Raw genomic sequence first — 26,295 nt, 5'->3', positions numbered from 1 at the left:
AAGTTGCCTTCCAGAAACACAGGTCAGGGCCCCTTAGCAGGGACTTGGCTGGCCCTGCCTGATGTCATTCTTCCCTCCAGTTTCAAGCTGGGCTCCTTGCCTGTGGCCAGGGAGTGTATTCCACAGCATTCCTGTTTGCCAGCTCAGGCCCCGGGCTGCTGGGAACTTGCAATTGCTTTCATGGAGCTCATGTGTGTGTCAGGGTGTGCCCAGCTCTTAAAGTGCTTTGATGAAAATGCCATTGTGCTAAAAAGCTCTATAAATATGGAGAGAAAACCAGGGCGTGGCGTTTCTAGTATACTCCTGGTGTGAGCTGTCATCAAAGGCTCAGGTCAGAGGGAAAATGGAAGTGGAGGTGATTTGCCAGGTCAGTGACTTCAAAGCGAAGGTGGGTTTTCCTTCCCAGCTCTCCTTTCTCGAATTCTTGACTGCACAAGGGCCCCATCTCACCTCCCTTGTGCCCATAACCATGAAAATCTGATTTCAAGCATCCTTTCAAATAATTATTAATTATGCACTCTACCCTTTATCCCACATCACCCAGTAGCTCCCCCTGGTGGGTAGTGTGGAAAGTGATCCTCCTATCCCCATACCAACACTGTCTCTTTCCTTGCCCCTCAGTGAATATGTCTTCCCTCCATCTACCCACCATCCACATTGTGTCAGCCAATCACTATGAAGTGACGAATTAGTGATAAATGCACAAGAAATTCTGACGGATTCTGGCGTGCTATGATTTGCACACCTCAGAGATTGACAGATACACATTGAACAAAACTGGGATCAGGTGGGTTATGTGCTCTGGTCGAGATGCACCGCCCGCAGCCTGGGAACTCAGGAGGATTAGCTAATCTTGTTAGGCGGTCTCTGAGAGGGAGCAGCCTCAGGTCGCAGTCATCCCAGAGGAGTAAGATGTGGTTGATGGTTTCTGCACAGGCTGCCAGCATCCGGGAGGGAAGGTGGCTCTTGACCCTTTCTGCACACCCTGGAGTTAGCTCAGCCTTAGCACTGGGGCCGGGGGAAGCCTGTGTCATTCTCATGGCTCCGAGCACTGGGGTCCCTGATATGGCCTCCTTAAGTCAGTAACACACCTTCACTGAGGGCTTCATCTGTTCCCCATGCTGGAGGAGCAAAGGAGGCAAAGCTGTGGCTCCTTGAAGAAACAGACTAAGTTATTTCAAACAGCGATTGTCCCATGACATAGCCGTGTTGCCAGGGGAACAACAGGCAGGGAGGGAAACTAATAAATTCAAAGCTTCCTAACACGCTCATTTGCATGGGTGCATTCTAAGGCCCTAATCATCTCTACCTATGCTTTCTTAATAAAATTTACACAAGTAAGGCATTTCAAAAGGAATCATCTAGGCTTCTCTTTCCTTCCATTGTATGTGTGTCTGTCATTTTTCTCCTTTCCGAGGTGGCATGGATTCAGAGAAAGATATTTCCAGAGCAAGCTCAGGGAAGCAGAGTTCGGCGTGCTTGGTTGGGGTTTCATGAGGTGTTCTCGTGTGCTGCTGCACAGGAAAGTTCCTGTGGGACCTCGCTGTGTGGCAGTGGCTTCTGAACCTCTCACAGCACACCCACTCACAAGCCTCGCGGCACCAGGCAAACACGTCGTTGAGCTCCCGGCATCAGCCGTTTGTGAAGAAAGGAAAAGAGACGTGGCAGAAGGGAGTGCGGAATGCTCCTCAAGTGATAAACATGGCATTTTATATGAAGAGGATTGTTTATGGGAAAACTAGGGAGAGCTTTCCTTAGATCTGACACTTCCCTCAAAACTGTTTTCTATTACCCAGACTGCATTGTGAGGCTGAGAGAACTGTGACACCAAGACAGTCTAGACCCTATAGACAATCTCCCCAAATTATACAGGAGAAACAGTCTAGACCCTATAGACAATCTCCCCAAATTATACAGGAGAAACAGTCTAGACCCTATAGACAATCTCCCCAAAATATACAAGAGAAGAGAGAATGGACCTTTCCCTTCTTTCTATAGAAAAACAAAAGATGCAGAATTTTCATATGAAATATGATCAAAGATATTCAGCTAAAGAGCAGAGAGAGGACAAATACAAGAGGCAGATACAGGTCGGGGGTGTCCTAACCTTGCCTCTGCCTTTGTCCTTTGACATTTTCAATAATTCATTGTTCCTTTCATCTTCTGTCTTCTGCGGTGAGCTCAGAACATGCTCCCCTTATCTGTCCCTCTGCCTACCATGTCCACAACAAAGAAATGTTCAGGGGCCAGGTGTGGTAGCACACATCTTTCTTTAGTCCCAGCATGCAGGAGACAGAGACAGGTGAACCTCTGAATTCAAGGCCAACCTCATATACATAGTGAGTTCAGACCAACCAAAACTATGTAGTAAGACCATGAATGGAAGAGAGAGGTGTGTGGAAGAACATAAGTATTTATTATCTCCTGTAACTCATGACACAGGAAGGGCTATAAGCATCAATGCCAGCAAGCATCCATGGTGGGGTAGGTACCAAGCAATATCCTAGTGGCTGAAATAGTCAGTGTTGAACCCACTAAGAAACAACCCTTCAGGCACACCTGTGAGGGATTTTACATTAGCTTAGGTGATGTGGAATGACCCACTGAGTGGCACCATTCCCAGAGCTGGACTGTTGGACTGCATAAAGAGGAGGAATCACCATGCACAATTTCCTGACTCCAGACTCAAGATGATGTCACCACGAAGGACTGCACCCTCAAACTGTAATTCAGGATGACTTCCCACGATAGAGTGTGGGCCAAAACAAACCTTTCTCCCTTAAGTTACTTTTCAAGATGATTTTAGCATAACAACATGAAAGTAACTAAGACAATAATTTATTTACTTAACTAATTTTTAATATAAAAATTAGTAATGCCATACTTTCATACAATGGGCAATAATAACATTTTTAGGGACAGATTCTCTTTGGCTTCAAATTGGTTGGGTAGTTAAAAATGACTTTGATCTTCTTATTCTCCTGCTTACACTCCTCAAGTGCTGGAACTCCTAAAATAATAATTTGATTTTTTTTTAAGTGTGTGTGTGCACATGCATGTGCGTGCATGTGTATGTGTATGCTTGTGCGTGTGTCTGTTTTCTGGGTATATGCAAGTGAGTAAAGAAACTATCATAGGCCTAAAGATTGTATTGGAGATTTATGGGCATTTGTGAGCCACCCAGAGTGGGTGCTGGGAACTAAAGCCTGGACCTCTGCAAGGGCACCACAGGTTCTTAACTGCTTAGACATCTCTCCAGCCCCTGAGACAGTCATTTAAATAGGAAGATGATAGTGGGAGTTGAAAGGGCATGCAGATCAACAGGAAGCAAGGCAGCAGTGAGTGGCACGGCAGCTTATGATACGATTTGCTTGCCCATTCGCCAGTTGGTGGGCATTGCTGTGAATGTTCACTCATGGGCATCTGGTTGAGCTTCGGTCTTTATTTCTGTGGACTACCCTTGCTGAGGTGTCATTGCCACCTGTGATCTGATGCTCTGATGTTCTCTCCGTTACATCTTCTGGGATATTCATTACCAATAGCTCCCAACTTTACTCCAATATTTCCATTTATGTCACTTTCTCCTTGTTCAAGGTACTGAAAAATCTAATCTCAAATAAATGTTCTAGTACCTTCAAAGAAAGTGTCTAAGAATTTGGAGTACAGAGAACCTTCATTGTCAAGATGCTGTGGGAAAACATTTACAAAGTGTAATTTGAGGGTTAGGAGCATTCCTAACAACAGAGCTCAAACTTAACACACACACACATACACACATACACATGCACAGACACATACACATGCACACACACACACACACAAATGGGTATCTTGGAAACTAAAGGGAAAAAATTATTAAATACAATCCTCAGAAAACATCCCTCTATCTTAATTTTTGAGATTGACTCCCGTTGTCTATATCCCAGACTTGTCAAGAACTCACTTTTGTTTTAACCTAGGCTGACATGAAGCACAGGGTCATCCTTCCTCAGCCTCTGAAGTGGTAGAGTTCCAAGCGACCACCATGGTGCCAGGCCCTCAGGGAAGCGTTGTCCAACTGCTTCACTCTGCGTCGTTGATGTGTAGCCACTACCTGGGCAGCCATTTTAACTGCATGTTGCTCAGTCTGTCTCTTACTTACAGGTTTGTAAAGGTAAAAGCTTCATATGGATTAAGCCCGGAATCTGTACCCTTCTATGGGATGATTTAGTTCTTGATCCAATGACCCTGGGAGGACGGATCCATTGCCTGTACATGCAGCTTTGTAGATATACAAATCTAAAGCCAGGGTGCAACAAGAGGACATCAAATCATAAGCTGAGTGGGGAGTCACGGGCTTCTTGAGTAAGCAAGCAAAGGCGTTCTGTGCACTGCAGGATTTGAAAATCTGATTCGGAATATTTACATTGCTTTCCAAGGCTGCCGTTTACCTGGAAAGCCAAAGGCATTGCTGACTTCAGCCTACAACCACGCTCCTCTCCTGGAGATATCTGTGGATTTGTTCAAACACAAATTGATTGCTTCTTAGTTAGAATTTCTACTCCTATGATGGAAGACTATGGCCATACACAGCTTACAGAGGAAAGGCTTCATCTCATCTTAAACTTCATGTTACAGGAAGTGGGGACAGGAGCTCAAACAAGGCAGAAACCTAGAGGTAGGAGCTGATGCAGAGACCATGGAATGGTGCTACTTACTGGTTTGCTCTCCATGGCTCTCTCAGTTTGCTTTCCTTGTAGCACCCAGGACCAGCAGCCCAGGGAGAACACTGCCCACATCAATCATCAATTAAAAAAATGTCCCACAGGCTCATCTGGTGGGACTGTCTTTCTTAGCTGAGGTTCCCTCTTCTAATGTGACTTTAGCATGTGCTAAGTTGATGTAAAACTGAGGAGTACAGTTGGCAAGCACATTTCCGTTGCCATGAAGCAGATTTACTTCCTGTTTTACATGCAGTGCTTGGTAAGCATGTCCCACAAGAGGGACGTTAGCAGTTACTAGGTGACTCAGCTCAGCATCCATGTGATTCTCAGCAGATACCAGATACCTTTCAGGTCCTCCAAAGGTTTTCGTACAGCCATTAAAAGGTATTATCTATTTGGTAAGAGTCACACTGAACACAAGGATGATATTGTCCTTGTGTGTTGTTCAGGGTGGTAGAACTTCCTTGTTGCTTGGATGGAGCGGAAGTGACCATCGTACTCATGAGATTCTTACAAAGTATGATTGAGGCCAAAGGTGCTCATTTTACTTGTGTCTGATTTATATGTTACTATTGCTTTTTCTTTATGATGATCTTGAAAGGCCTGTGGCCTGAGCTGTTTTCTTTCAATAATAGAAGAAGATGACGCTAGGCTACCTTCATGCATAGTCCTTGTAAGAGTGCTTGCAGGAGGTCACTTACCTTCCTGCTATAGGATTTTAGATACCATAGTGCAATCTGGTTGAGGTTGTTCTTTCTGGCAGACTGGTTCTTTCTTCTCAAGTGTGTCCTCTGCCTGTGTCGACTCTGAGACCCTTTCCTCATCGATCCCTTCTTGCAATGTTTCCATTACCTCTTTGCATTCACCCTGAAAAGGACTTGCTCAAATAATGTCTCCAGGATAAATGGCATGAAAGTCTCAGTCACTTACGCATTTCCTGCCTGTGTGCATTTTCAGGTATCGATGGTGACTGCTAAATGAATAGATTGCTCTCCCAGGATCAATAGTGTGTGGATCTTCAAGGGCCATCTGGTCTACTATTGAGCCATAGAGTGTCTTAGAACATAAATTCACTTTGATATTTAATTTTGAGGGGACATGGGTGGAGCAGCTTGAGCAGGCCGAAGTTAGAGGTGCAGTGGCTGAAGGACCTCCTGTAGCAGAAGGAGGGAAAAGAAAAACCACTTGCGTTTTTGTCTTTGCTACTGATTTTGCTTGAATAAAACAATATTTTTTTCCTCAATAAGAAAGAACTGCTTCCCAGTTTTTAAGACAGGAAGACCAAAAATTGTGTACTGTGTGAGAATGTACAACCCTGGGAGCTGTCTGTCTTCAACACTGAGCCTCCTCGTGCTTGCTCACCCAGCAAGAACTACAAGTCCATATTTTATTTGGAATTATTTGTGTCCCCTCAACATGCATTGTGTAAATGTGCTTTACTCAAGAATTTGTTCACTTAACAAATATTTATGAACTGTTCACTCAGTGGGGTATTTGGTGTGTACCCTGGGCACACAGACAATCTGCCCAGGCTCTTGTCCTTAAAAAACTTGCAAAGTTGCTAATAGGGAAAAGGAAGAAAAATGCCAAAGAGGGGCCATTTATACATGCACACTAAGTGCCAGCATTTGCAAATTTAATAAGGATGCCCCAGAGTTAACAGCAAACAACTTTCCAGCCCTGGAGGCTCTGGGCCCCTGCTGAGGTTGGGTAAATGATTTTACCGCAAAATATTGGATTAGAAGAAATTTATTTCTGGGTTACATGGGTTATAGGAAAAATGTAAGTCTCTAGAACCTATTCTCTAGTATAATCTCAGAGACACTCAGGCGTTTTCTTTTAAGAAAGCAGTGAAGTTTCCTTTAGTTGCTTATTGGATCTGAAAATAAGCCATGATCTACTGCTGTTTGTCTGAGCCACCACTGCCAACCACTAGCTCCTTCCTCCCCTTGCTCCTCCTTTCCATCCTCTCTTTTTTCCTTCTCCTCTGCTTCTTCCTCCTCTTCTTTCTGCTCTCCCCCTCCCCATCTTTTCACCGCACCTGTGGTATTATAGATGGACCCAGGAGTTCATGCATGCTAAGCTAATACTCTACTAGTGAGCCACATACATGGAAACTTTTAAGGGTGAAGTAATAAGCCCCGATAATCAAGAGGTATTTTTGTTTCATTGGTTGGACTTTCTTGCCTCTTCTGTGGTTTTGTTTGGGTAAGTAGTTAAATATGGAAAGAATCACCTTGACATATATACCAAACAGTCTCAAGAGCAAGCTCACAAAGGAGGGACCAGGCTGGGTGTTGCTCAGTGCTGGAGGGCTTGCCTAGCCTGAGTGAGGTTTGAACTCCGGTGTGCATACAGCCTAAGAGAATCAATTCGTAACCTGATGGGTGGATGGACACTTCCTCCAGGCTGCAGCACAGCCATCACCAGCATCTGTGGGGTTCTGTGCTGTTGCCCTCTGTGCTCATAAAGCATTGTAGAGTAACCAGTCTGACCCTACTTCTTTAATAAGCAGTGACATGTAAACCATCCTTTAATAGCTCATTAATTATGCTAATATTTCAATTCTACAGTCTGAGAGGGGAAATATCTGAAAATGATTCTGTTGTAAGTGCTAGTTAAGATGGAGCTCATGGTTGGGGAGGGAGTTGGGTCTGGTGCGGTTTGGGCGGGGTTGGGGGGGGATGGAGGATTCTTACTTGCTCCTGTTGGAAGAAGAGTTGGACTTCCAGGTTCTGTGCAAGTGGACTCTACAGAATCATTCTCAGCCTTTCCAGCTGTCCTGCAGGTTCGCTGAGAAAGCCAAAGTCAGGTGAACCCCACATGTTCTGTACTCTCACTAGAAAGCTAACATAGATCTCTGAACTTGACACCATGGTCATCTATTACCTGAGCTAAATTCTGGCTACCTGAGAATACATCTTTCTGACTAATCTTAGGTCAACGAAGGCTGAGAGCTTTCTTGAAGGCTTGGGGTCAGAGGTCACTGCTGTGCTTTCCTTCCTCTATTAAGAAGTAGGAGACAGAGACCCTGCTCCCCTACAGGCCATCCTAGCTCCATTTGACTTGGGCAGCCCCAAGCTTACCCATGGACACCTTCCCCTCCTTGGCCTGGGATGCTCACTCTTCCCACCACAGTCTCCTTCACACATCTCACAACTGCCCTGTTCCCTTGGAAAAGAACTTCCCTCATTGGTCAAAGGCATGTTTTCTTCTGGTCGGTAATGTCTTTTCCTAATGATACAAATAGGTAAAGAAGTCTTTTGTTATGATTGTTGCTAGTTAATGTGCAAACACAGAAAGAGGACGAGCCGATGTGTTATCTACAAACACAGTAAGCTATTTATGTTTAAAAGGAAAGCATTTAACACTGGCCTTTTTTGTTGTAAAATCAGGATGCTAATAATATTTCTATATATTTTCTGTAATGAAGTTGCTTATTAACACATCTTATTTCATGTTAGTAAGTACTGTCATACTATTTTGAATGGATTTATAGCTCGGCCCGCATATGTGTCAAACCCCATAATGAATTATTCCCTCTGGCTACACATCCCTGTGCTTTCTAATGCCTAAGGCTGAGCACATTTTCTAGCAATACCATAGGGATGCGGACCTTCAGAAACAGGACAGCACCCAGTCCCCTAAAAAGGGACCATCAAACCTAGCATTCTTTATTCTTTAAAACTGTACTTTTTTTTTTTGGTTTTTCAAGACAGGGTTTCCCTGTAGTTTCTAGAGCCTGTCCTGGATCTAGCTCTTATAGACCAGGCTGGCCTCGAACTCAGAGATCCACCTGCCTCTGCTTCCCAAGTGCTGGGAAAAACTGGACTTTTTAAATAATTTTTATGGTTGGCCAAGTTTTCAAATGCTTTTAGCCATTCGTGGTCTAAATAAAATTTTCCTGCTATGTGTTGTCTTTGTGGGAGGGGAGTACCTTTTTCCCAGTTACTTACAAGGGTAGTTTTAAGACTGTGTTATGAATATTCTCTGTTGCAAGGAAATCTAGCATCTTAGTCATTTGCTATAAAAATGTCTTTTTCTTATATTGCATATAGAGAACATTTTATTTTTATATTTTGTACACGTGGTATAGGTGTGTGATGCATGTGTGTGTGTGTGCATGTGTGGAATCCAGAGGCTAACTTAGGGATAACTTCCTCTATGCCTCTCAACCTTAATATTTTAAGACAGGATTCCTCAAAGAACCCAGAGGTTTCTGATTGACGAACCTGGCTAGCAAGCCCTACCCTTCATTTCCCTGTCTCCACCCCTTCCAATGTTGGGGTTGCAGGGATGTGCCACTGTGCATGGCCAGCTTTTCACATGGGTACCGTTGCTTCTATCTCAGGTCTTTGTGTTTGCACAGGAAGCACATTATCTACTTGAGCCATCTCCCCAGACCCTCATATTTTAGTTTCAAAGTTATTCATGCATCCCAAAAGAAAAATTTTAAAGTATGGGCTATGATCGTCCTCTTAAAGACGCCATCATTTCATTGTGAGGATATGGTACCTGAAACTGCAGCTTTTCACAAAGAAATGAGCAGGCCAGAGGGGCAGTGTCCCTCTTTGAGTGATGGCTGTGAATCTAGATAGCAGGCTAGGTAGAATGAAGCATGTCCCAGCGGCCTGTAATGAATCATGCCTGGTGGTGCAGTGCTTGGTCCTTTCTCCTCTTCTGAACAACCAACTGCATTGTGCCAGCACCTCTGATTCTGTTGGTTATAAATTGTATTTTCTTTGCTTTATGAAAACCTGGCAGAGAATCGAGGAGAACAAGCATCTTCATTGGTCTTCTGACTCTGAGGCCATGTTGTGCTGTGCTTAGGAGTGCCGACTTTACTGTCTGTGTTCTCCCTCCCTCAGCATCTGTCCAAGTGTCTCATGCGTTGTTTCTCAGACTCAAGGTGGTAGAGACCTTTCTATGTGGGAGAGTTGCTGTCATTTCAATGTTTGTATTCTTCCAAAACCTACATTGCCCTCTAAGGGTGAGTGGTGAGGCCATTAGAAAGACTCATCTCTCATGATTGGAAACAGGGCCTTGATAAAAGGGCTCAAGGACTCGCTGGGTAGCTTGGGCAGATTTGGAGTTCCCTGTCTTCTCCAGTGTTGGCATGACAGGTGTGTGCTACAATGCCTGGCGCCAGCATCGTAAATGACCATGCTTGCAGCCAAAACCTAAGTTACTTCTTAACATTACATATATACCAAAGAGTTCAATGATGTTAAAAGAGAATTTGCTGAAAATCTCCAAGATGTTGTAGAAAGGGACTTACTAGAGCAAGTCTGGCCTCCTTACCCTTCTGGCCACATGAGAAAACACCAGGAAACAGCAAACTGGGAACAGAAAGCAAACTGACCCAACCTTCAGGTTACCGGTGTCTTGATGGAGGATTTCTGAGCCTCCAGAACTGGGAGAAATTATTCTTACTACTTATAAACTTCTCAGTCTAAGAGATTTTGTTTGAGCATTGAGAACAGAGATAGAAGTGTGTGGAGAAAGGTGGCACCTACAGGAACCCAGGCGCCCTGGGGTGGTGAGGGCCTTGTCTCCACTGTGGGGTCTGCAAACTGGCGGATGTCCAGAGAGCTGATTTTCCGTTTTAGTGGACTTCAGCCTTCTCAGGTGCCAGTGGACATTACCAACACATGGAGAGGCCACGTGGTCCAGACTTGAGGGCTTTTGTGATTCGTGTGTTGATGGCTGCTGTGGGGCTTGGAAGAGACCAAGCTGGGCCTTGCCCTGAGTGGGAATGGAGAGATAACTTCTGTTTCTATGCAGCTTCTTTCTTCCTTTCTTTTTGTCTCTCTTTTCTTCTTTTTGTTCATTCTTGGCAAACCACATTCATTTCTTGGGCCAGGATCCAGTACACAAAGGGAGGCCACCAGCACACATATCAGGGCGCTAGCTTCACCAGGGGTGTTAGGACCTGACCTAGAGGCAGCAAGGCCTGGGGCTGAGGTAGAAAGCTGAGGCAAATTCCAGTAGTAATAGATGAGAAAGAGGCCTGAGCTCAGAGAAACACTCCTGCCTTTCACTCAGCTCAGGCCACTCCTAGCACTAACGTCCTGGCCCAGTAGTGGATGCCCTGCAAGCCATGGGTGTCACTCCCCTCCTGCTCAGACATGGTTCAGACCATGGTACCTGGCTGAGGGAGGACACTAAGGACTCTGACCCCAGGGACCAGGCAGGATAGGAGCTTCATTAAGAACTCACAGAAAAAATTGTTTATCCCTTGTTAAATGAGAATCCTCCCGTCACAAGGCTTGGGCTTATGGGAAGTTACTGTTCTGAAGCCGTTCTGTCAACAGATGCTAGAAGGTGAGTAGCAGCAACAAGATTTTGCTGCCATGGAACGAGCATCTTTGTGGAGAAAACAAAGTAGTTGTAGGTTGAGACAAAAGTTTGAACTGAAACCCAACAGGGACAGGAGAAGGGGCACTGTTTCTTTCTGAGAAGACCTTGCACCCAAGGCTGCAAAGTTGAGAAACAACCACTTTTTCCAAGAGCCCACGGCAAAGGCAGAACAAAAGGCAAGTGCCCAGGTCCTAAGGCAGAAAGAGGGAAATAAATGACCTACTTAATACAAGGGTTGGAGGGCAGAGTGATTTGGATGTGGTGGGAATGAATTGGGGGAGGTACCGGAGGGAGGCAAAGAAGAGGGGGAGCCCCTGGTCTTGTGGGGTCTCAGAAGGCAAACCGAGGGTTTTTTGCTTGCTTGTTTTTCTTTTTAAGTGGCACGGGAAGTGGCGGTGCTACTCTTACCCTAGTCGTTCTTGAATCAGGAAGTCGGCATTGCCCAGGAGACCCAGCTTTTTTCTGAACTTATAAGAACAGTGAGTTGCCAAGAGTCATGTGTGCTGTGATCTGCTTAGGATGTCCCTAAAGACGCTTTAGTCTGGGGCTCTGTGGATGTGAAGTCCAGTGCCAGGGAAGCAGCTCAGCTGGGCTCCAGTGATGACCTCCTCCTTCCTCGCAGAAAGCAACTTTCTTGCTGTGTCAGGGAGAGGGAAGCATGACTCATTCCACAACACGCTATAGCCTACGAGCAGTTTTGATACTAGGGAATTTAACTTCAGCATGTGTACTGGTCACCTGCCTGGAGGAATGGGTAAAACTTGGGTTTCTCCCCTCCCAGAGATGGAGATTCAGTTGTTCTGAATCGAACTTCATCATTCTACCAAAGAATTCCGTCCTAGAGCGTGGTGCTGTTGGTCCACGGGGGCGGAAGCTCATCATAGCCTTATCGTGTGCTGAGTGAGGCTTCCTAGTCAAGAGCATATGAACATGAGTCCTATTGACAGATATAGATATTCCATATGGACCTACTCATAGATCTTCAATAGATTTATAAATCTGAATGTGTGTGTGTGTGTGTGTATGTGTGTGTGTGTGTGTGTGTGTGTGGTGTACCTGTGTGCATGCCTATCTGTGGAATCCAAGTGTCTTTCTCTATTGCTATTCCTTTGAAACAGGGTTTCTCACTAAACCTGGAGCTAGCATGACAGCTGGCAAGCCATGATGGTCTTCCAGTTTCCATCTGCTATGATGCTAGGGCTACAGGTGTGCATGTGGCCATGCCTGTACATGCACATGGATGTGAAGATTTGAACTCAGGTCTTCACGTATGTGCAGCAAATGCTTTCGTCTACTGATCCATATCTCCAGCCCCAAGCTTATTTATTTAGTTTACAAAGTAAACTTTCTTTGTAGCATTTACACACTTACTATTGTTTCCCTTGCACACCTCCTCCCTACTCCCATTTATTTTCACCAATGTGCTGTTATCGTCAGCTCACTGGAGGTTCCCTTTCTTCTTCTCTTTGGTAAACTAAAAAGTGTTTTGCAAAGTTATTGAATTCCCGACATCCAGGCCAAGTGGAATAGCAAATTAAAGAGTAAATAAATATAGAGAAGAATGAGCCCTGAGGGAGAGACAGTTCAGGCCCATATGCAAATCATGGCAGAGCAGGCTACAGGAAACAGGACAAGGGCATGTCAGCAGAACCTTGGCAGTAGGAGGAGAGAGGTGGGGGAGGGAAAAGAAGCATAGGACTGTGTCACCTTCACATAGGCTATTGTCCTTGTAGGTTTGTTAACACAGACACGAAGTACCCCTTTAAATAGTAACATTCTGTGGGGCTGGAGAGACAGCTCCGTAGTTAAGAGTGCTTGCTGCTCTTCTGGAGAACCCCAACATCAGGTGGCTCCCTACTCCCGTGACCACAGCTTCAGAGGACTTGATGGATGTCCTTCCTCTTCTGGCTTTCGAGGGCATCAGCACTAGTGTGGCAGACAGAAACATACATCCAGATAAATAAGAATAAAAGAAATTTTATATTAACAGACTGTAAAACCCGATAGGCTTTGGTCGGAGGTTTCTGAAGTTACGATAATCAAGTCCCACAAAAATTGGAATTGGTGGGTGTGTCCCACAAAGATGCCTGGGTATTGGTGGGCATGTCCCACAAAGATGCCTGGGTATTGGTAGGCGTGTCCCACAAGGATGCCTGGGTATTGGTGGGCGTGTCCCACAAGGATGCCTGGGTATTGGTGGGCGTGTCCCACAAAGATGCCTGGGTATTGGTGGGCATGTCCCACAGGATGCCTGGGTATTGGTGGGCGTGTCCCACAAGGACACCCAGGTATTGGTGAGCATTCCTCATGGTCTTGCACACCAGTGAACGAGAATTCTCAAGCTCTGGCCACTGAAGTGCAGCGTCAATGCAGTCATGGGTCACAAAAGCAGCTTTGTTCCCGCTGTACTGCCATTTTACCTAATGATTCCTGGTACAACCCAGTGGAAACAATGCATATTTAGTTATGAAATTCCAGCCAAAAGCCCTGGCCTCAGACAAGAGGGAAATGTTGGCAAGGGCTCCAGAACAAAACTGTGGTATGTGAGTTCCATGCACAGAACATGAAGAGTTAATGCGCAGCACAGGCCAGGAGAACACTACCTAATAGCTGTGCATTTTCTACTGGAAGGAGCCTTGCAGGAAGGAAAACTGATCTCCCCTGTTTGGTCCAAAAATGTCATTTCCAGAATTGTCAGCTACAAACCATTTCAGAGCATGGTGTCTCCAAATTCACCCAAAGAAATACTGGTAAGTGAGGACCAAGGGTGTGAGGTCAGTAGGCACGGCTTCTTTAATGAACACAGGGAAGAGCACCACTAAACACTGCGCTCCCAGGCTGCAGGGGTCAGGCCTGAAGGCAACTTGAAGATGAGATGGGGCCTTAAACTCCGCAGAGAGGTTTTTCTAACGTGAAAGAGAGTTTGTAAGACTTGAGGTGATTGAAGCTTGGCATGACCTTTAAGCTGCTCTGCTCCTGGGCACACCAGTTTTCCTCAGCGCCAGCAGACTTCTTTCCTGTCCCCATGACCAGACCCTGTGTGTGCTGGCTAGTTTCATGTCGACTTGACACAAGCTGGAGTCATTTGGGAAGAGGGAAACTCAACTAAAAAATATCCCCACTAGATGGGCCTGTGGGCATTTTCTTGATTTATTATTGATGTGGGAGGGCCCAGCTCACTGTAGGGGGCATGGTCCCTGGGCCTGTGGTCCTGGGCTCTACAAGAAGGCAGGCCGAGGAAACACCAGTCCTCTGAGGGGGGCCCTGTAGGTACTAGACAGGAAGTGAACCACTCAGTCAGCATTCCTGGTTCTCTCAGTGCTTCTCTGTGAGAACAAGGCCCTCGTGCCCTCTGCATTTCTCCATGGCCTCTGCATTAGTTGCTGCCTCCAAACGCCTGCCTTGGGTTCCTGCCCCGACTTCCCTCATCCACGGACTGTCTCCTGGAAGTGTAGGATGGAATAAATTCTTTCCTCCACAAGCTGCTTTTGGTCATTGTGTTTATCACAGCAACAGAAACACTAAGACATCCCAGCAGCTACAGATATGTTCTCTGTATCTGCAATTTTGTCATTAAACAATATCATATACTTGTCACAGTTTCCTATTGACTTTTCCCCACTGAGTCTAATGCTGTAAATATCTGTCTGGGCTGTTTTGTTCAACGATTGCTTATCACATCTTAGTTTTCATGGGAGGTTTTGGTATGTATCCCAGTCTGGCCACTCACTCTGTAGCTACCCTGACACCCTGACACTGGTGTGTAATAGAGATGGAACCCAGGGTCTTGTCCACATGCACCAAGTGATCTGCAGTGGAGCTTCGTCACCAGCACACAGTCACACACACACACACACACACACACACACACACACACACACACACACACACACTATAAACACTGCTGTGGCATTTTGTATGTATCCAGGGTTTTATTTCTCTGAGACAAATGTCCAGGAATATTGATGTTGTTTCATAATGCAGCTATATGCTCCAGTTTTCAAGAAACCACCATACTATTTCTCAGAGTGACTGTATGCTTTTACATTCCCACTAACAATATTTGAGTGGCCCAGTTTCCCCAAATCTTTGCCACCATTTGCTGTTGTTGCTGATCTTCTTTTTTTGAGGTGAGATCTGTTTGGAAAATAGTGATTATTCATTGTGGTTTCAATTTTCAGTCCCCTAGTGGGGAATTATGGTGAATATTTTTTTATGGGCCCATGTGTCAAGTAGCACCCTCTCAAGTGAAATGTCTGCAGGTCCTTTGCATGCTCCAATTAGGTGAGGTCTGATTTTGTTTTGTATTATACTATGTACGTAGTCTAATTATGTCACTGTCATTTGTTGAAAAGATTTTTTTTTTCAATTATGGTGTAGCCTTTGCACCTCTATCAAAGCTCTGCCGCCAGGAATCCTTTGGGTCTATTTCTAGGTTCTTTTCTGGTTCCTTGGTTGGCCTGTCACTCCTTCCACCAAGGTCCTGTCTCTATTGCTGTAGCTGTAGAGACGATCTGGAAGCAAAGATAGCTGACTCTGCCCATCCTCCTTAAGTATTGTGTCTGCTCGCTTCATTTCCTTGCCTGCTGATACAAGTTTCACAGAATTTTTTTTATTTATCAAAACTGTACTGAATCTTTAATAGAAACCAGTTATGTCTGTATATTGATTTGAGAAGAATTGACTTCTTTACTCTGTGGATATTGCCAAGGGTTGGAATGTAGCTCACTGGGAAAGAGCTCTATCACAAAGAAAGAAAGAGAAACCAATCAACAAAACAAGTGAAAGAAAGACAGACAGACAGGGTTCTGAGCCATGGATATATATTATATGTACCACTATTGTTTAGATTTTATTGAGTTCTGTTATCAGCGTTTCGGGGTTTTTTACTATATAAACTTGCATACACATTGTCCTAGATTTACACCAGGTATTTTCACTTTTTGGGGAGTTATAAATTGTATTCCACTTTTATTTTCACCACTCACTGATTCCTTGCTCTTTAGCTTTTTAAAACCATTGTTTTAGATTTCAAAGATTATGTATGTATATGTGTATGTGCACATGTGTGCTGGTGCCCTTGGAAGCCAGAAGATGGCGCTGGAACTTCTGTATGTTGGGTGTTTTCTTCCCTTCCCCTGAGATTTCTCAGAACCATTGGCGTGGAAGTTATGCTAAGCCTCACCTATTAGAGGACTCTCCTGAGTGTCAGATTCTTGCTTTAATTGGCTAAGTCTCCTCCCTAGCTCATTTCCAACTACAGAATTCATGGAAAACCTGACAAATTCTCTGTGGTCTGTAGTTTGAGCTTGGCTTGTTAAGATTGCTTGCTTTAGCTGTACAGGTGGGTTCCCCACCAGTTGAACCCTTTGCGGGCTCAGGTGTCTGTGCTCTTGGAGGCTCATTTCCTTGTTCTTTTCTATAATCTTCCCTTCAAAACTCTGGGAGTGGAGGGTGGGCACTGTCACAGTATGGTGGAAGACAGCCATGGCTGCATAGGCTGTGGGAAAGTGCCCACTGAATTCCTGCATGCCCTTGCTGCAGCACAGCAGGCCTCTGCTGCTGGCCAGTTTCACAAGACGTGTCCCACCAGGCTGATAGCCACGAGCAGCTCTGTGTTCTCCCATGTGGTGTTTTGTGTGATTCTGAATGAAAGCATTCCTAGTATGTTTTAATCTGAAGAGCCATGCATACTCCTGGCCAGGAGAGGAGAGATTTAATTTGTTGTTATGTTTACTAATAGTCCCCAGCTGCTTAAGGTAACATTTCATTGAATTTTTTAAAGTTAATTTTTATTTATGTATTTTGTGTGTTTGGGGGCACATGTTACATCGTGCAAGTATTTGAGGTCAGAGGACAACATTCTTTCCTTCTGCAGTGTAGGTCCTGGGAATCCAACCAAGCTTGTCAGTCTTGGTGGCAAGTGCATTTACCTCTGAGCCATTTTATTGGCCAGTGACTGACATCTTTAAAAAACATTAAAAGAGGCAAAGTCTCTGGAACTGTGTAGAAATTTAAGGGAATTTGTTAGTTTTGCTTAGCCAACAATGCCAGTTATGAGAGTTTGCTACAGGTCCCTGTGGCAGACCTGACTGCCACTGTGGTGTAGGGTCTAGGCAAGAGGTGTCTCTACCAAGAAGTCACGAATACTATTTGGCACATACCAAATTTTGTAGACTGGAAGTTGAATTCATAGGGGCTAGAAGGAAAGTACTTCTTAGTTATGCACAGTTATAAGCTGCTGCTCTACAGGGGTTAGCAGCAAAGTAGTGCTCATTTTATCTTCTTTTCTTTAAATCAATCTTTTATTTATTTTTATTTTATGCACACTGGTATGTGTATGCTTGTGTGAGGGTGTCAGAAGCCCTGGGACTAGAGTTACAGACAGGTGTGAGCTGCCATGTGGGTGCTGGGAGGTAAGCCTGGGTCCTCTGGAAGAGTGGCCAGTGCTCCTAGCCACCGAGCCATCTCTCCAGTCCCAGCAGTGCTCACTTTTACAAGAGGAATTTGTTTTGACATAGGGTCTCACTGTGCATCTCTGGGTGGCTTAGAAAAACTATGTAGACCAGGATGGCCTTGAACTCATAGAAATATGGTATTCTGCCTTTGCCTGCCAAGTGTTGGAATTAAAGGCATGGATATCATCACATCCAGTATCTAAAGAAGGCAGGTTTTTATCAGCAAAGGCCAGAGCAACATCGACAGAGCTAAGAAGAAATTCAGCGCCTGAAGTTCCTGTCAAACAAAAATGAGGTCCTGACTTCTGATCCCTGCCATCCACATTAAAACCCAGGTACGCGGGAGCATTTGCCTGAAATCCCAGTGCTGCAGATACAGAGACAGGAGAACACCTGGAACTTGCTCACCAGGGAATTTTCCCAGGATGATGAGTTCCAGGCTCAATGAAACACCTTATCTCCAAGATACAAAGTGAATGGTAATAGAGGAAGTGACTGGCAGTAACCTATGGTTTCTTTATATGTGTGCATGCACACACACATATCTGCACACATATGAACACACACACATAGTGACATTTACTCCCCCACCACATGCACACACACATATCTACATGTGAACACACACATAGTGACATTGACCCCCCATCACATGCACACACACAGTAACATTGACACACACACACACACACGCACACACACAACATTGACCCATTTGCTAGGTTGTTTAAGAAACAGTGCTTTAAGCAAGGTTGTGCTTTGTGGGTTCGTGGTTGGAGTCACATCTCTGGGATAGCAGACAGGAATGATTTCCCCAGATAGAATGTCTATTTGTCTATACATTTTCACCTGTAGCCAATAGCATGCCTTTGCAAGAGAGGCACGCAAGCACAGTTCTTACCAGCGCATCTGTTTCCTCCAGCTGGAATTTTCCATTTCTGGAAAAACTGTCTAATGACAGTGTACAGTGTTGAAAGGCAGGGCCTTTCACTAAGGTGACGCTCAGGAAAGGCAGAGATTGAGGAGGAAAAGAAGATGGAAAAGGAAAGAAACGAGAGCTGCCTCTCTCAAGCCAAGCTAGATGAGAGCACACATGCCTCCTGGGAAGGCAGGGCCAAGCTGCGAGCTCCTAGGATGATGTCAGCACCATTCTCACGGCCCCTCTCAGTACAAAGGTTCTCTTTGTAGGTCTGCTTAGTTGCCCCATCACGACCTGAGGGCAGACAGTCATGGCTGTGAATCTGACTCCTCTGGATCGTTTCTGATTTACAGTGATGATAGTTACATATTCAAGCTCATATCTTATTCTGTTATTTGTGCTGTTTGCCTCCTTAGGATGGGGCCTTAGGCTGGGCTGTAGCTCCATTGTAAGTCAGTTGCCCAGCATGGTGAAACCTTGATGTCCCCCTCCAGCACAGTGGGAACTGCATAGGAGCAGAGAGCCAATGTCTGTGGAGGTGCGCTGTACCAGGAAGTGATGCTGAGTGCTTTCGACAGGTGACAGAATGAAATAACAGAGACAAAGTCAAAACTCAAAGAAACAGAAAAATAATCCATCCACAAATTCAACATTAAAGAAGCAGACTGTGTTATAGTGTGCTTTTCTCTGACCCTCAGGGAACTGTGCTCTGGAATATATCTATAAAGCAGTACCCAAATGTCACCATGTTCTGTTTCAGTGGGTGAACACTGCCATTTAGCAGCAAGCTGGAATGTGTATCACACTGTAAGAGTGACTGAAATGTGCAATCATATCTAAGTCTCAGAGAGTAGCCGAGAAGGTGAGATGCCTTGCAGAGCAATGGCTGGAAGCCTTACCCGGCTCTTCTTAGGCTACCCTCTCTCCACGCAGTCTCATTAACGGACTACTCTTAGACAATAGGAGAATCGACGCCAAAACTGTCAATTATTTAGTCTAATTTGGGTAGTAAAACCATTCTATGAATTGAAATGCAGTTTACTTTGAAAGGAAACCATACCTCCCTGGAGGCTGCTAAATGGTTGGAGGAAAACAGTTCTAGGATTCGCCTCTTTATTGCAACATTATATGTTGGAAAAACACACTTAATTATATTTGGTTTGCTCGAAAGCCTTTTCCGGTGAACACTGCTATTAACAAAGGAAAAGTGGCAGAGAGGCTGTGCAGAAGAAAGCCTAGCTCCAGAGTTTAGGGGGCACGCCCGTAGCGCAACAGAGCCTGCCTGACGGACCCCATCTTTCGTGAATTCAGCTGCCACTCTTTAACTTCATGGAGCCAGTCCTGCAAATGTCCAGAAGAGTCACATGCTTAGTTTAGGGGACATATGTTAGAACACAAAAGTGTTGAGGTTTGGGGGTTTTTAAATTGTAAACTGCTGAGCCTGCAAGATGGCTCCGTGGATAAAGGCACTTGCTGCCAAGTCTGGCGACCTGAGTTCGATCCCTGGACCCCATGTGTAAAGAGAGAATTGATTCCTGCAAGTTGCCCTTTGACCTTCATGCAAGTGCTGTGTTGAGTGTGCCACACACATATATATGTGTGTGTGCTCATTTACACACCCTCCACACTAACACAAAACAAATAATGTGAAAAAAATATCAGTTTACACAGTGCTGTTCTCATTCATTTGACTTGTGTTTGCTGGAGTTAGCAGGACTCTGCCCAGTAGTTAGTACGTTTTTCCATGTGAGATGCTCTTAGGAAGGCTGCACACAATGTGTGTAAGAGGAGCCAGGGCCACTTGCCACTGGTATTTTCTCCTTTATGCTACCCAAACAAATCCCCTCTCCTAGCCGCCATTGCTCGTTAAGGCAGCTTTAGTGGGGGCTTTCCTCTAGACAGAGGTGGTGGGAATGATAGTTCGACTCTTCTTGCCTGCAGAGGTCCACACACGCACTCACCTCAGCCCCATTTTAATATATTGGACCCAGTTCTAGTCCGGGTCGAAATGCAGGACCTGGCTGTCACATAGGGGGTATCTAGAGATGCTGCAGTGTTTTGTCTCTATGTCCCCACAGGGCTGTGTTAGCTAATATTCAGGCACTGTCACAGAACCCTGGAGTTTAACAACCTTAAAAAGAGGAAACATTTTGGTGGGCTCCTAGTTTTGGAGATCTTACTCTGTGATCGGTTGGCCTATTCCTTTGGGCTGAGGTGAGGCAGCACACTGTGGGGGGATCATGCAGAGGAGTGAACCCTACAACTCTAGGAAGAACGCACACAGAGAAGGAGACAGGGGCCCCATTCCCTTCAATGGTGTACACCTGTTACTTCAGGACCTCCTGTAAAACTGTAAGCCCACTTCCTTTAAACTGCAAGGTCTTGAATAATGACACTTATTATTAATTATGAAAGCTTGGCCTTGACTTGGACTTTTTCCAACTAGCTCTTATAACTTGTTGACACATTAATATTAATCTGCATCTGTCCTGTGACTCATTACAGCACCTCCATACTGTATGTCTGATTTTCTTGGAGTTTCACTGGTGAAATCTCCACCTCTCTGATTCCTTCCCAGAGTTCCTACCTCTACCCAGAAGTCCCACCTCTCCTCTCCTACTTAGCTATTGGCTGTTCAGCTCTTTATTAAACCAATCAGAAGGTGCCTTGGCAGAGACACCGCTTCACAACATGCAAAATGATTATCCTACAACATAAAACCACTTATCTCAACATCCCCTGTATCTCCAATGACACCACTTTGGGGACTTAGCCTTTAGCATGTGGGAAACATTCCAGATCCAAACTACAGTGATGGTGTCGGCTCCCAGAAGACTATCTCCAGGCAACCTACTTATGCGAGGGATCAGAGGAGCATACCTAGGTACTGAGGACATTGGCCCAGCTTCTAATCCTATCATGGGGTCAGCAGTCAGGCTCTTTACCAGGGAGGGGTTTCTCTAGTCTGTGGGGTTCTCTTGAGACACATTCTGTTCTGGTGCCCTAATAAACTACCCACAGAGTATTTGTCCAATTTTGGATATAAGGAAATTAAATACTTTTGTCGTATCGAAGAAGAAAAGAGTAGAGAATGAGATGACTTAAGACTCCTACTGTCATTACTGCATATATTTATTTCTGGACAAAGATTTGAGGCACAGAGTAGTCTAACCATACGGGTGTTTATGACAAAAATATTAGTATTCTAGACAGATGGAGAAGTGTACAATTGTCCTCAATACCATCCTTACATTAAAAAATAATAAATAACAAAAGCAAAACTAACAAAACTCTTGTGGTTCCTGCCCTTTGTCTTTTCTCTCATAAAAATCATGAGACTTGTATTATCTAATTTTATACTTAAATGGATTCTGGGTAAGTGTAAATCAACGAATTCTATTTAAGTATTTTATATACAGTATGACTGGACTCTTTTCCAGCAGCAGAAACTGGCTCTGCCTTAATCAAAATGGATACTTTTGGGCCAGGAAGAAGCTCACTGGGAAAAGCTTACCGCGTAAGCAAAGAGCATGGGGGCTGAATTTGAAGCCAACATCCACATACAGCTGGAACTGGCCGAGCATGCACCTGTAATCTCAGCACTCAGGGTGGGAGGCAGAGACAAAGGAGTCTCATCAAAAGATCAGTGGCAAACAAGGCTGCAGGTGCTGCCCTGAACAAAAGAGATTTTGCCTCCAAACAAGTAGAATGCCAGATCCTACACCGGAGGTGTCCTCCATAGGCATGTCTGCACTCACACCAATACAAAGACTGCGCGCGTGCGTGCATGCATGTGTGTGTGTGTGTGTGTGTGTGTGTGTGCGTGTGCGTGTGCGTGTGCGTGTGTGTGTGTGTGTGTGTGTGTGTGTGATTTTAAAGAGGGTATTTGAGGGAGGAGGCTGGAGAGATGGCTCAATGTTTAAGAGTTTTCCAGAGGACATGTATTACATTCCCAGCACCCACATGGCAGCTACAACTGTCTGTGACTCCATTTCCAGGGGATCCAATAGCCTGCATATATATCCGACACAGATATATATGCAGGCAAAACACAAATGCACATAAAATAAAAATAAATAAAGCTTTAAAAAAAGAAGATATTTGGGGCTGGAGAGGTAGACCAGGGGTGCTTGTTAGTCTTGCAGAGGACCTGAATTTTGTTCTCAGTTCTGACACCCTCTTCTGGCCTCCTTGGGCATCTATATTCATAACACAGACATGTGTGCATGTGTGCGCGTGCACACACACCAATTTTTTTAAAATAAAAAAATTGAATCCTAAAAGTATTGCTGGAATTACACTGGGGAGAGTTCAGATTCAAAGGGGTGGTCAGAGGGACCAGCTGGCAGTACATAGAAATAAAGGCAGCTCTTAGAAGCAAAAGAGAAATAAACACAAAAAGAAACAAATTAGGGTAAATTAGAAAGACGGAATGTCTACTATATATGGGTTTTCTGTATTTTCCCTGACAAGCCCCTCTAGGACACATTCTCTTGTTCCAGGAGGACATGGGCCACTTTGAGTCTTTGCTGGAGGAAAAGGCTATTTGAGTAGCTGTTGAAAGGTTGTTAAATGTGACAGTGACGCCAAGTGCCAAGGCTGAGGCAGGAGGATTGCAAGTGCAGGACCAACCTGTACAGTGTAGAGAGACCTACCACCATAAACAAAGAAACAATTCAAAAGGGAACGAAAAAAAAGCTACTGGGTAAGTAATCTGTCCCAGGTCCACTATGGATAGCGGTGAACCTAAGTCCCACCAAGTAGACACCTTGTGGGCTGTGGGCTACAGAATGGGCTGGAGCTGTCATCCATTCATGAGTCCTACCTACCCTGGTGGAACTTCAGAAAAAGGAGGTAGGGACTCACAGTAAGGGCTAGGAGGCGCCAAAGGGTTTCTTGGCCGTGTTGAACCTCTGTTTCCTTGTTGGTAATTGAGCTACAGTGAGATGTCAGTGGACCCTGGTAGAGTCCTGTGCATTGAACCCCTTAGTCTGATAGCTGGCGCTGTCCCAGAAAACGGCTATGGGCCCAGGAGCTTGGGTTTGGCCCTGATGTGGACAGAATTCATGTCCGAGTCTCAGGCTCCTTCTCTGTACATCTGGTACTGAGACTGGTGATTCCTCAGGAGATTCTTTGTAGAGGACCTTACTCTCCCTGGGATTTAATAGCATTCAAGAGTGAGACTCTTTGGGTGCTGTAAACAGAAGTTTATGTTCTGCTGAGTCCAACATCCATTTAGTCCCAACGAAACAGACAGAAATTATATTAATTACAACATTGTTTGGCCAATGGCTTAGGCTTATTACTGACTAACTATTACAACTTATATTAGCTCATGATTTTTGTCTATGTTTGGCCATGTGGCTCAGTGAGGCATTCTCATCTTACTTCCTGTGCCTGACTGATGACTGACTCTCTGCCTTTCCTCTTCCCAGAATTCTCTTAGTCCTGTCGCCCCGCCTATACTTCCTGTGACAAATGACAAATCCTTACAGTGTACAAAAGCGTTCTCTCACAGCAAAGTGCCCTGGAATGGACACAGGCTTTCACTGTCCTGACAGGGTTAGGGGGGAGAAGTCATGCAGCTCCCAGTTCAGAAAAACACATCAGTGCTTGGCCATAAGGTGGGCCATATGCAGAGAAGCCATCCAGTGTCTCAGTGGCTACCTCCTCCTCTGTGAGTTCTACCCAGTGATTTCTAATGAGCAAGGCTGGGGAAGCTGGATCAGTAACCAGACAGCTCCCCACATGACCCTGCTGCCCTGTTTCCTCCTGGTAATACAGTTCAATGTGCCACAGGCAGGAATGTCACCTGACTTCTGTGTGTGACAATTTCACTTCCATGTCAGATGCCTTTCTTTGTCAAGTAGATGTTTCAGTGCAGAGAGGAAAGCTCACCCTGGACTTGGCATAAAACACCCAAGGGACTCATCACAGGCTGGAAACTTTTGCAGCTTTTTACAGTGTGTTCTTGACCACTTATATTCATATTTTTTTCTCCTCTGCCTCTGTCTCTCTCCTCCTCTCACTCCCCCCTCTTTCTTCTTTCTTTTACTTGTTTTTCTGAGACAGGGAGGGTCTTGCTCTATAGCTGACTGGCTTCAATGTCATGGCACTCCTCCTGCCTCCTCTCATAAGAACTGTGATGACAAGCCACCATGTTGAGCTTGGGCAAGTCTTTATAACTGCCAGCTGCTCCCCTGCCCTAACAGTTCAAAGAATCTAGAGGGACAGTGTTGACTGCTTTTATTAGTAGAGAATAAAGGAAAGAAAAAAGAAGAGGTAGAGAAGAGATGGAGGAACTGAGAATGGAAATAAGGGATTCTGGGGGAGGGGAAAGAAGAAGGGAGGAGGAAGGAAAGAAGGGTGGATTTCAGAGAACACATCCGTGTTCAAGTTTCTCTGACAGAAGTTTATATACAGAAGGTATATTGCTGGGTTAACTCCATCTGAATCAATGCAGGGTGTCTCTTTCTCTACGCAGAGGTCTCCCTGGGCATTGCCACCCCACTCTATCTTCCCTCCCTGTGGTCTTAGGTTTTCAGACACGCGTGTTCTCTGCATCATGCTTCCCTCTCTATGCTTGAGTTATGGGTGTAAGTTGCTGTGCCAGATTTTTTTTAATGTTGTTTCTGGGGATCTGAACTCTACTCTTGGTGGTCCTGGGACAGGCACTCCACTGACAGAGCCATCTTTCCAGCCAACATGTTGGGATGCTTTTATTGGCAGATACATCCCAAGAGCACAGAAGAGTGTCAGGCAAAGCTGGTGCTCAGAGCACATTCATCAGTGGGTGGAAGTTTCTCATTACAGCCTGGTGAGGAAGTAAGTTTATAGTTGAGGAAACTGGAACTCTAGAAAGCCACGTGACTGTCTTCAGACATGTAGGATGTAAGGGAGCAGGTACAGGGCAGAGCCTGCCATGGTGTTGGCCAGAGAAACAAGTCCCTTGATTCCTTCTGACCTGCTCCAGGAGCCTGACGCCCCAGAAAAACTGGTCTCTGTTCAGTATGCCGCTAGTAAAGTATATTCCTTGCTCTGAGGTTTGCTTCTGTTTTGGTTGACTCCGTTGCCAATCCTTGCCACCATTACTTTTTCTTCTCTGTCTCTGATGATGCATATTAGACCCATTCACTGTTCAGTGTCCAGCTGATACCCACTCTCTCCCAAGCACAGGCTGCTTCTGCTGGCGTGGATACCCTTGCCTGTTTTACCAGTTTGTTTCTCTACACCTTGGGCATTGTCCCTTTGCTCTGATGATGATGCTTTCCCGCTAGGTAGACCACATGCTCCTCCAGGCTGGAGCAGCATCACACAAACATTGGTGGAGCACAGTTGGCTAGCGAGGCAAGGGAGGAGTCAAAAGTTACCATCCCTATCATGATCCATTTTATTCCTTGTGGAAATGAGAGAATATATCTAAAAGGGTTATGAATGAGTGAAAACTTAGATAAACTAAAGAAAAGTTTTAGTGTAGGTCAGCTAATGCATCATGGCCATTGTGTGTAGACACTGTATGTTCACTCAAGCTGAATCTGTGTTAATGGTCTATTGATGAGTAACAAATTGCCCCAGAACAATTCTTTTCAAAGTGATATCTGCAGAGTCTCTCAGGAAGATGCAATCAAGATGTGATCCAGGGCTCCATCTGCCCAAAGACTCATCAGGACCAGGAGATTGTCCCCCCAGGCAGCTCACACACACTGGCTGCTTAACCAGCCTCCACATCACCACTGCCACATTCCACCGTTCCCGTAGCATGAGATGGGACAACAGGAGGCTGTGGGAACCAGGACAAGAAGCCTTTCTGGAGCCTGGCTGCCACATCTTCCACTTGCACTGAGTCTGACTGGAA

The sequence above is a fragment of the Arvicola amphibius genome, chromosome 6 (genome assembly GCF_903992535.2).
Source record: "Arvicola amphibius chromosome 6, mArvAmp1.2, whole genome shotgun sequence".
Taxonomy (NCBI): domain Eukaryota; kingdom Metazoa; phylum Chordata; class Mammalia; order Rodentia; family Cricetidae; genus Arvicola; species Arvicola amphibius.
This window is presented reverse-complemented; position numbering follows the sequence as displayed.